The 10,896-nt window shown below is 52.5% G+C and overlaps 1 protein-coding gene across 5 annotated transcripts in view; it reads right to left on the bottom strand.

Moving 5' to 3' along the window:
* The window catches only part of KIAA0232 (KIAA0232 ortholog), a 99,640-nt gene extending 90,336 nt beyond the window's left edge, over positions 1-9,304 (bottom strand). For 3 of the 5 annotated variants that reach the window (XM_049886783.1, XM_049886784.1, XM_049886778.1), the window contains exon 1: positions 9,209-9,304. The gene's annotated coding sequence lies outside the window, so the exon portion shown is untranslated. Of the gene's footprint in view, positions 1-8,419; positions 8,667-9,208 lie in introns of those variants that run through there. The other 2 variants (XM_049886780.1, XM_049886779.1) reach the window with 2 other exon arrangements.
* Between the last annotated feature and the right edge of the window lie 1,592 nt (positions 9,305-10,896).

Consider the following 10,896-nt stretch of genomic DNA (forward strand, 5'->3'; position numbering starts at 1 on the left):
CTCTACCCAGCACCCACCATGAGGTAACAACCACATCACCAAACATCAGAAAATGCTAAGAGGCAGATCTCCTCCCACTTACCTTCCCCGCAAACTTCACTGGCTAATTTCATTCAAGTATCTGTTGAGCAACTGCTAGCACGCATCAGGCAACATAAAGACTGTGGTACTCAGAGCCATGCTCCCGGTTACTAGAGAGACATACACACGCACCCCGGGCCGTACTCACAGCACTCTCTAACACACTCTAGCTACAGGTATACGCGTGTGCACACACACACACCAGGAACTATAAAGACTACGGCACTCAGAGCCTGGCTCCCAGTTCCTGGAGACACACACATACCCCAGGCTGCACTCACAGCACTCATTCTTACACACTCTAACTAGAGGCACATGTGTGCACACACACGCACGTAAACACACACACACAGCCTGTATTCCGAAAGTTCACGTTCTTACACCCTAGCTAGAAACATGCACACACACACCCCCAGGCCTGCACTCACAGCGCTCACTCTTACACACTCTAGCTAGAGGCACATGTGTGCACACAGACATGCACATGCAAAGCCTGTATTCCCGAAGTTCACATTCTTACACACTCTAGTTAGAAACATGCACACACACACAGAGCAACACATTTTCAAGCATAGTTACAACCATCGCCTTCTAACTGTCCTAAACCAAAAACCAAACCCATTGCCATCGAGTGGACTCCGACGCATAGCAACCCTATAGAACGGAGTAGAACTGCCCTACAGGGTTTCTTTTTAAGGAGCTGCTGGACAATCTGAACTGCAGACCTTTGGGTTAGCAGCAGAACTCTTAACCACTGCGCCTCCAGGGCTCCTCTAACGGTCCTACCGCCTGTCATTTCTAATACAGACACTAGAGATATTGACCACTTCATCCAGTGGGTAGGCCTATCATCCCCACATCTTTGGGACAGGTCTCTAACAGACTTGTTAGGAAGACAAAGATTTCTAAAGATTATAAAAAACTTCGTAATTACATTCAATGCAAGTCAAATATTGACATATAATTCCTATGTTCCTGCAAGCCAGGGAATCCCAAATTATTGAAAAACAGATGTCACTTTTAAAAGTTTCTGGATACTACCTGTCAGCCAGTAATGCTTATATACATAAAAATACTTAAATGCTTACAAGTAGTAACTAAATAAATACCTAATAAAAACAGTTTCAAGATTACCACTGTTTTTTCTCATCTACCTTCTCCGTGTCCAATCAGGGAGCAAGACTGCTGACAAGGCCAAGGAAGAGAGAGGGTGACGGAGAAAGCCCAGTGACAGGAAAAAGCCTTGGAGATGATAACGTCGAGCCCAGAACTTCAGTCATTCCAAATATGAAGGAGAGGGATTCTGTTGCCAAATGAGTAATTATAAGATGTAACATCAAAGTGAAAACTTTTCATCTTATCAAGTCTTTATTAAGTTCTTCAAGTTCTTCTTTTACTGAAAAGTATAGTGTAGGGGTCCCTGGGTGGTGCAAACAATTACACACTCAGCTGCTAAACAAAAGGTTGGAAGTTTGAGCCCAGACGAGCCTTGGAAGAAAGGCCAGGCAATCTACTTCCAAAAACTCAGCCACAGAAAACCCTATGGAGTACCTGGAGCAACAGAGGAAGGAGGAGATCCAGGAATCAGAGAAGGAAACCGTCTGCAGGTTAATTGCCTCCAAGAACTACTACCTCCCTTGTCAGGAGACCAGAAGAAATGGAAGGTGCCTGGCTACATCAGGGGCCCAACAGGCGGATCTTGATCAAGAGGAGGGAAATTGAGGATGGGAACTTGAACTTCCTCCTGGAAACCAGACTTCCTGGACACACTGAGACTGGAGGGACCCCCGAATCTAACTTTTGAAACTTGAGCCGAAACCATCAGTGAAGTCATCTTTAAACTAAACAACACCAGCTCACTAAACCAAGAATGTCTGCCTTGAGCACTGCGCCCTGCTGAATTACCTGTATGAGACTCAGATGACAACAGTAGCTCTAAGGACAGGTGAGAACTCTGAGGGGCAGAGAGGCTAAGTCAACGTGGTGAAGCAACAGGGGTGGAGACAGGAACAGTGACACAATGTGAAGAAGGTAACCTTCGTCAATGGCCTGGACATTAAAAATTGTTGAACTCAACAGTAAATGGTAGTGATAATAGAACGTACAGTGTAAAATTTGACAATTTTGGCCACTCACTTCCTTGAGCCACATGCAAAAGCCCATTCACCTCCCAAGAGAGGCCCTGTCTCCACCACCCTACAGAGGGTAGAAGGCCCCTCAGGATCACCACGACGCTGCTTGGAAAGAGCCTCCTCTAACCAAATTCCCTACTTTCTATTATTCCTCGAATGATGAAAGAGCAGAGGTGCAGTTGGAGAGGCCGACCACGTGAGTTTTCTCTTACAGACATGAGCCAAAAATAAATATGTGAACACTGTCACAACAAACCAGCACACACAATCAACCAACCCACCCAGCCACCAGTATACTCCGCACCTGTCCCAAGTAACAGCTAAAAGCTGCCACTTACGAAGTGTGTCACACGGGGATGCAAAGTGCTCAGACAAATCCCCGCAAGCCCTACCCCCCTCTGCTGAAATCAGAGTTTGTATGCGCTGAGTCAGTTTAGTCAAACATCTAATAGTAAGTACTGTGCAAAGGCCACGTTACACACCAGAGGGAGTCAGAGATGAGGGAGATGTCCCTTCCTCCCCTCGAGGAGTTTATAAGCCAGCAAACACCACCACGTAAATAAACCACACAGTCACAAGGAAGGAATCGCCCAGCAAAGCCACCAGTCAGGCTTCCTGAAGGAGACAAGGATGAGCTGGTTCTGAGGATCAGCAAAGCTTCTTTCACAGTATCTGCAGCACTGAAGTCAAGACAAAGGATTGTGATAGCAAGAGAAGGGTGGAAAGGACATTCCAGAGTAAAGGAATCATACAATCATGGAAACGCCCAGAGGGCTAGTGCTGAAATACACGGCTAAGAAACATACAAGAAAAGATGAAGCTGTGAGTTAGACAGTGGGCAGATGAGACAAGTCTCAGAACGACTTTCTCGCCTGTCAACGCTAACTCCCACCTGGGAGATGGCAGTACTGACCACTCATTCTCCCCTCAGCGGGGACACAATGGGGGACATGGGTCGGCGTTTGTGATTTTATTTATTCATTAAGTAATTCTAGTAACAACGAGGGAGGACCAGAGAGACTAGAGAAAGGGAGGCCACTTTGGAGGCTACATAAAAACTCACCTAAGGAATGCTAAAGGAGCCCTGGCTGCGCAGTGGTTAAGTGCCCGACTGCTAACCCAAAGGTCAGCAGCATGAAACCACCAGAGGCTCCAGAGGAGAAAGAAGTCGCAGTCTGCTTCCATAGAGATTTCCAGCCTTGGAAACCCTACAGGGGTCGCTATGAGTCAGAAGCCACTTGAGGGCAGTGGAGTTAAAGAATGTTAAGAGTCAACAAGGGTGGGCCCAGAAGAAACAAACAGAAAGACTGCTGGAGCAGGCTGCTGGAGGTGGCCCTGGTAAAAGCCTTGCTGTAAGAAAAGGGAAGACTCAAAAGGCTTCCAGCCTGTGTGATGAGGGCAGCTGTGCAGTTAACCAAGCCATCTGACTGCACTGCATTTGTCCATCTGACAAAGTACAGCCTCTGTGAGTGACACTGAGGAGCAAAGACAGCAGCACCAGACTCTTCTCCCTTCACAGAATAAAGAATCAGAGGTCCCGAAAAAGCAGACCCACCAGGCCAGGGTGGCCTGCGTCTTTGAAATTCAGGACAAATGTTCTTTTAATATACCCACTGCCATCGAGTCGATTTCAACTCACAGCGGCCCTACAGGACAGGGGAGAACTGCTGCACGGGGCTTCCAAGGCCGTAATTTTTACGGAAGCAGATCACCAGGCCCTTCTTCCATGGCACTGCTGGATGCATTTGAACAGCCAACCTTTTGGTTAGCAACCATGCACTGAACCACTGCAACACCAGGGTGCCTTTGCTTTAATACAAACCCCCCCTAAAAAACAAACTATTTTTTATAATGAGTATTGAAAAAAAGTTAGGTAAAATGTGTGTAATCTGCTGGGAACAAAATCCTGTTTCAAATATAAACAGTATTTTAAACACGTGCTCTTGTTTCCCTCCACACAAGGGACACCTGAAGCATCTCCTGCAAAGGCAGGAAGGGGCAGGGACCTGTCAGTGGTGCAGGCTCTGGATACAGTTTGTTACACCCTGAAAGTTTAGATGCTGGCAGAGAAGTGATTGCTTTCACTCTGTGTTATGGATTGAATTATGACCCCAAAAATACATGCTGTAAATCCTAATCTCTACGCCTGTGGTTATAATCCCACTTTGGGAATGGGTTGTCCCTGTTATATTAATGAGACAAGATTAGTATAGAGTGTGTCTTCCTTCAGTCATTTTCTTTTGCGATATAAAACAAAACTTCAGGATGTGAAAAAATCTGTTGTATAAACTAAGAACACGTGTCTTACAATGTTCACCGAAGACGCGGCTACACAATGTTTTTTGTTAGAGAGATGAAGCCTCTGACTGATGGATCTAACCAACTACCACAGCAGAAAACCCATCAGCTTAGACCGAAGGGGACAGAGAAAGAACGAAAGGAAAGAATGCTGTCTGCCTCTTGGAACTGTACTGGCAGGAAAGAGGCCACGAAAAGAAAGGGACCATCCCTAGAGCAGCTCAGAGATCAGGAGAACTGTTGGAAAGAGCACTGCAAGCAGAGCCTTCTCAGTTTCAAAGGGTGGGGCCACAGCCTCCTAGGTTTCAGAGTTGGATCTTTCCCAAATTGGCTCTGGAGTGCAGGGATGTTGTTAAGGTATGCCAGAGGGATGGAGCTGCCACTCAAGGGGCAGAAGAACAAGGCCTGCCAAGGCTGAGAGGGTGGGGTAGCTCCTCCGATGGACTAGGAAAATGGGGTTGTCCAATGTGGAGGGAGGACAGTTGCCATCCCACTGGGCCTGGAAGGCAGAACTGAAGCCCAGGGCTGAAGGGCCTCCCCCCCAAATGCAGAGGGCATGGCCAGCACCCAGAGTATGGAGAGCAGGGCCATTGCCCAAATGGTCCTGGAGAACAAAGGATTATTTTCAAGCCTTGAAAGCTAATGTAATTTGTTCTGCTGGGCTCTGGACTTGCTTGATGTCTGTTATCCCTTCTGTCCCTCCAATTCCTCCCATTTGTAATGGAAATGTCTACCTTGTGCCTGTTCTACCATTGTACTCTGGAAGCAGGTAATTTGTAGTCTAGACTTCAAGGTTCACAGATGAAGAGGAATTTTGACCCGGGATGGAATAATATGCCAAAAGTCTCACTTATATTTGACTTAGACGATTCAGAAAATAAGATTTTGAACTTGGAGTTGATGTAAGACTTTTGGGATGATGTGATGGGGTAAATGTCTTCTGCATGTAAAAGGGACATGAATGCGGGTGCCAAAAGGTGGAACATTATGGATTGAATTGTGTCCCCCAAAAATATGTAAATCCTAACCTCTAAGCCTATGGTTATAATCCCATTTTGGGAATGGGTTGTCCCCGTTATGTTAATGGGGCAAGATTAGTGTCAGGTGTGTTTTGAATCGATCTCTTTTGAGATATAGAAGAAATTAAACGAGCAAGCCAGAGAAGCAGAGATGGGGGAAAAGAGATGGCAAGCCACATGAAGACTGCCCAGGAGCAGAAGCTCAAAGAGACAAGGACCATCTTCCAGGGCTGACAGAGAAAAAAAGCCTTCCCCTAAAGGTGGCACCCTGAATGTGGACTTCTAACCTCCTAAGCTGTAAGAAATTTCTGTTTGTTAAAGCCACCCACTTGTGGTATTTCTCCTACACCAGGTATCTAAGACAAAAGCTCAAAGATACTATATAAAGATACTGAGTGAGACCGAAAATAATTAAAAAAAAAAATATTCTAAATACTCTTAACTACCTTTGACACAGCAAAAGTACATTTCTAACATCGTGGTTTTCACTGTTGGCAGCAACGCTTTATGACAGTAATACGCTAACTCTCTTTAGCAAACATCTGAGCACTTGGAATGTTCAAGAGGCTAAGCACACACAGTATGGGGTCACCTCGGTCAGAGTTCAAGACACACAGCTTACATAGGATGTGAGATAGGCAGTAACACAAGTAAAAATAGAGGATTAAGATAGCAAAAAGGAAGGAATTACTCATTCTGAGAGAATTCTGACTTAAAAATTGAAGGAGTAAGGGAAGACAGGGCACCCCGATCAGAAAAAAGAGCAGAAGCAAAGAGGGACTGAAGAGCTGAGCTCAGAGCACCAAGCAGCCTCCCCTGACTGGGCTGTGTGGAGAGGAGTAAGGGGGACAAGGCAAAGGATGGGGGGTGACTTGGGCCCAGATGGTGAAGGGCCCTGAGTGAGATGCTAGTGGGTCAGGATCCTATTCTCTTCTCAACAAGTGGTCGTAAGAAGCTTTTGGAGCCAGAGACTGGCAAGATAAGATCCATGTTTAGGAAAGACGACTCTGGCAGGTAGGCAAAGTATGGATGTGAAGGGGTTGGTGGAGCTGGAGATAAGCTAAGAGCAAACTGTGGAAACCTAGCAAAGGAATCGCAGGCTTGCACAACAAGGGCAAAATTTGACATTTTAAAAGGGTTTGAGTGTCACAGAATTACTTCCCATCTTTCCTTGTTTGATCATCCCACCTACCCTAAGACAGGTCCTCCTTCCCATTTCACAGACAAGAAAATTGGCTCAGAGGCCATTAAGTGCTCCAAGACAAATACTGCTAAAACAGGAACAAACCCAGGCTCAGTACTTTCCCACAACAACACAAAGTGAAAACAACCCTGCTGCTTTGAAAGCAGGGCTGTAAAATAAGGCACAGAGCGCTCTCTATGCCTTAGAGAAACAATGAGTTTCCATTTAATTTCCTTAAATTCTTACAACTTGTATAAGATTAATAGTTACAGATTCCCTTTATGTTAACACCACAGTAAAAACCTATACTTTTTATCTAAAATAAAACAAATGGAAAACTTTGTACCCCTAACTCCATTTCCTATGGAATTAAATGCTTAAGAGCAATATTCTCTCTTCATGTTTCAGCGGCCAAATTGGCATTTCATTGATGAAATAGGCTTAGTAAAATTCACTATACATGTGCCCAAATTGAAGCAGTAAACTACATCAGGAATTATTTATTTAAAATGCATTATTTAGGAGGACAACTCAGTTACTGGGTAAAACACAGTTCATAAAAATAATGCCCTACATCCTAGTTTGGCGAGTAGCATCTGGGGTCTTAAAAGCTTTCGAGCAGCCATCTAAATACAACTTGCTGGTCTCTACTCACATGGAGCAAAAAAGAATGAAAAAGTCAAAAGCTCAAAGAAGCAACTAGTCCACTGGACTAAGAGCCCACATGAACCACCGCCTCTTCGAACCTGGAACTGGAAGAACTAGATAGTGCCCAGCTACCAATACCGACTGTTCTGACCTGAGACACAATACAAGGTCCCAGATAGAATGGAAGAAAAATGAAGAACAAAACTCAAATTGCTAGAAAGGCCAGACCTACTGAACCAACAGAGGCTCTAGAGGGACCCCTCCCTCCCCCTCATTATTGCCTTAAGACACCTTTTGAACTTGGAATTGAAGCTATTCCTGCAGGCCACCTTTCGGCCAAATAGACTGCTTACAAAATAAACATCACCTGTGTAATGTGCTCCCTCAAACAATTAACTACATGAGACCAAACCGTCAACAGTAACCCAAGAGCAAAGATGAGAAGCCAAGAAGGGAAGCTAGATCAATGGAAACAGAACGGAAATAGTGAGAATGCTGACACATTGTGAAAACTGTAACCAATGCACGCAACATTTTGTATAAAAATTGTTAAAGGGGAACCTAATTTGTTGTGTAGACTTTCGCCTAAAACACAACAAAATGTTATTTTAAAAACTGCATTATTCAGCACGCACAGCGATGAACCCAGGCTCTGAGAGCAGTGAGTCAGGAGCCCTCCCTCTGGGTGTGCGGAGGCCCAAGCTCGGAAACCTCGGTTTTTGTCACAAGAAGCCAAACGAGGACCCCGAGACCCACTTAAAGCGGCCCGCTCGGCATCCCTGCCGCGAGGGTCTGTGACCTCCGGGGCGCAGAGCAGCGGCCCCTTCCCTTCCTTCAGCTCCAGGTCTGCGAGCCGGTGGGGGGCTCCGGGACCGCCCGGGGTGTCGGCCGCCCCGTCGCGGTGCCCGGTGCCGATCCCCCCCCCCGCCGCCCGCCGGCCCGGTGCCGACCCCCCCGCCGCCCGCCGGCCCGGTGCCGACTCCCCCGCCGCCCGCCGGCCCGGTGCCGATCCCCCCCCCGCCGCCCGCCGGCCCGGTGCCGACCCCCCCGCCGCCTACCGGCCCGTCGGAAGCGCAGGCCCCGGGCGGGAGCAGCCCAGCCGGCACCGGGCGACAGGTCGCTGCGCCCCCCGCCTGCTCGCCGCCCGGCCACGTCCAGGAACGGACCCCGAGGCCCGGCGCCCGGCCGCACTCCCGTGGAGCAGGCGGGGAGAGCGCCGACGACGGCCCGGGCCAGCAGGCCTGTCACCCGCGCGCGCCCCGACCTCGGGGCGGAGGGTCCAGCCGCCGCACGCCCCCGCCCGCCGGGTCACTTCTGCATTCGGGTAACCTTCGCCGAACCTTGCACCGCCCGCCCGCCAGGCCCGCCCCGCACCGCCATAGGCTGCCGCGCCCGTCAGTCACCGCCGCGCCCGCCCGCCAGGCCCGCCCCGCGCCGCCATAGGCTGCCGCGCCCGTCAGTCACCGCCGCGCCCGCCCCGCCCCGCCCCGCCATAGGCTGCCGCGCCCGTCAGTCAGCGCGCACCGCCCGGCCCGCCCTGCCCGCGGCTCTCCCCTCGCGGGCCCCTAAAAGACAAAGCTGGGGGCCCGACCACGCCGGGGCCTGGGGGCCGCCGCCGCCGCCGCCGCCCGACACCCAGCCTGGCTCCCGCCCGCGCAGCGCGCCGCCCGCCTGAGCAGCGCTCCCAGCGCGGCGCCCGCTGCAGGCCGGCCCATTGTGCGGACTCACGCCGCCCCGCCCCGCCCGCGCCCGGCCTCACCTCAGGCGCCCGGGCTCCCCCGCCGCCCCCGGACCCCGGCGGACCCCGCCGCCCGCGCCCGGCCCCCCGACCCGTCCCCAGTCCGTACCTGCCGCGGCGGCCGGGCGCCTCGCGCGGAGGGCTCCGACGCTGCCGAGCCCGGGCGGCCCAGCCTGCGCCTGACGTAGAGCGGCGGCGGAGGGCGGGCGGCCGCCGTTACCCGGCAACTGGCCGCAGCGCCGTCGGGCCGCGCTCCGTATCCTTCCGCTGGCGTCGTGACGTCACCAGTCCCGCCCCCCGGGCGGGCCGCGAGAGCGACGGGGGGGCCCGAGGAAACCCTGGCCGAGGGGGACGCTGCGGGGCGGGGGCTGGGGAGGACCCGAGCGCGGGGGGGTGAGGGGCTTGGCCGGGAGGGGCGGGGGCGGAGAGGACGGAGGGAGGGAGCAGACTGGATGGAGGTGGGCAGATCCGGGGGCAAAGAGGACTCGGGGGCCGGTCGGCTGGTTGTGGGCGGGGGGTGTGGTGGCAAGGCCGGGGGCAGCCGGGACTGGGGGGCAGAGAGGACTGGGGGAGCAGAGGGGGCGGGGGGGCAGCAGAGGGGACCGGGGGGCGGCAGAGGGGACCGGGGGGGACAGCAGAGGGGACCGGGGGGCAGCAGAGGGGACCGAGGGGGGGCAGCAGGGGGGCGGGGGGAGGGCAGCAGAGGGGACTGAGGGGGGCAGCAGGGGGCAGGGGGGCAGCAGAGGGGACCGAGGGGGCAGCAGAGGGGACCGAGGGGGGGCAGCAGGGGAGCGGGGGGGCAGCAGAGGGGACCGGGGGGGAGCAGAGAGAGCAGCTGGGACTGGGGGCGCAGAGGAGACCGGGAGCGGGCCGAGGACGAGGGGCCGGGGTCGAGCGGGGAAGCGGGAGCCATCCGAAGTGCGGAGACGCCAGCTGCGGACGGACGCGTAGGGGCTGCCCTTTGCAGAAGCCCCCAGACTCCGCCGTTGTCCCTCGTCTCAGCCGCTCGGTCCCCAGGAGCCCGCGGCCCGACCCGGCCCCCCGGGGGGAAGTGGGGTTCGCCCTGCAGGGCCCCGCCTTCCCGGCGCGCGCTCCACCTGTCTGCACCGCGTCCTCGGATGGCTGCAGTGGGCGGCTTAATATACTTTTTTTTTTTATTGAAGAAACCCTGTTGAGTGGCTCTTTGTATTAAGTAGGCAAAAATAAAAGAAATTCTGGAAGACTCAGAAGTGAGAACCAAAAATGTGCACTAACCTTTTCATCAGACTGTTCACACCCACCTTCCCTGTTATTCCTAGACCTGTCCCAAAAAAGCAAATAATTGAATATCAGAGACACCAAGAGGAAGGAGCCTTGGAGAGTACCTAGCTACAAAGGGGACAGGGCCCAGAGGGCGGACTCCTAGGGTCACTTGCTGGAGAATTCACCCCTGGAGCCACTACCCATGCAGGCGCTGCTGCGGGGTTAAGGTCCCCCCCAGGAGCTCAGGGCAAGGGGAGAAGCGGCTTTGAACCCAGGTAGCCACTCGGTGACACGAACCGCCCTGCGTGCTGAGGGGAGCCCTGGTGGCGCAGTGGTTAAGAGCTCCGCGGCTAGCCAAAGCCTCGGCAGCTGGAATCCACCAGCCGCTCCTTGGAAACTATGGGGCAGTTCCACTCTGTTCTGTAGGGTCGCTGTGAGTTGGAATCGACTCAGCGGCAACGGTCTTGGTTTGGGTGCTGAGGGAGGGGCCTGGAAGAGCACAGTGTGTTTCTGCCGACCTTTCCGTTGCCCCTCAGGGGAATCCTGTGTTTTATC

Source organism: Elephas maximus, chromosome 5, assembly GCF_024166365.1.
Source record: "Elephas maximus indicus isolate mEleMax1 chromosome 5, mEleMax1 primary haplotype, whole genome shotgun sequence".
Lineage (NCBI taxonomy): Eukaryota > Metazoa > Chordata > Mammalia > Proboscidea > Elephantidae > Elephas > Elephas maximus.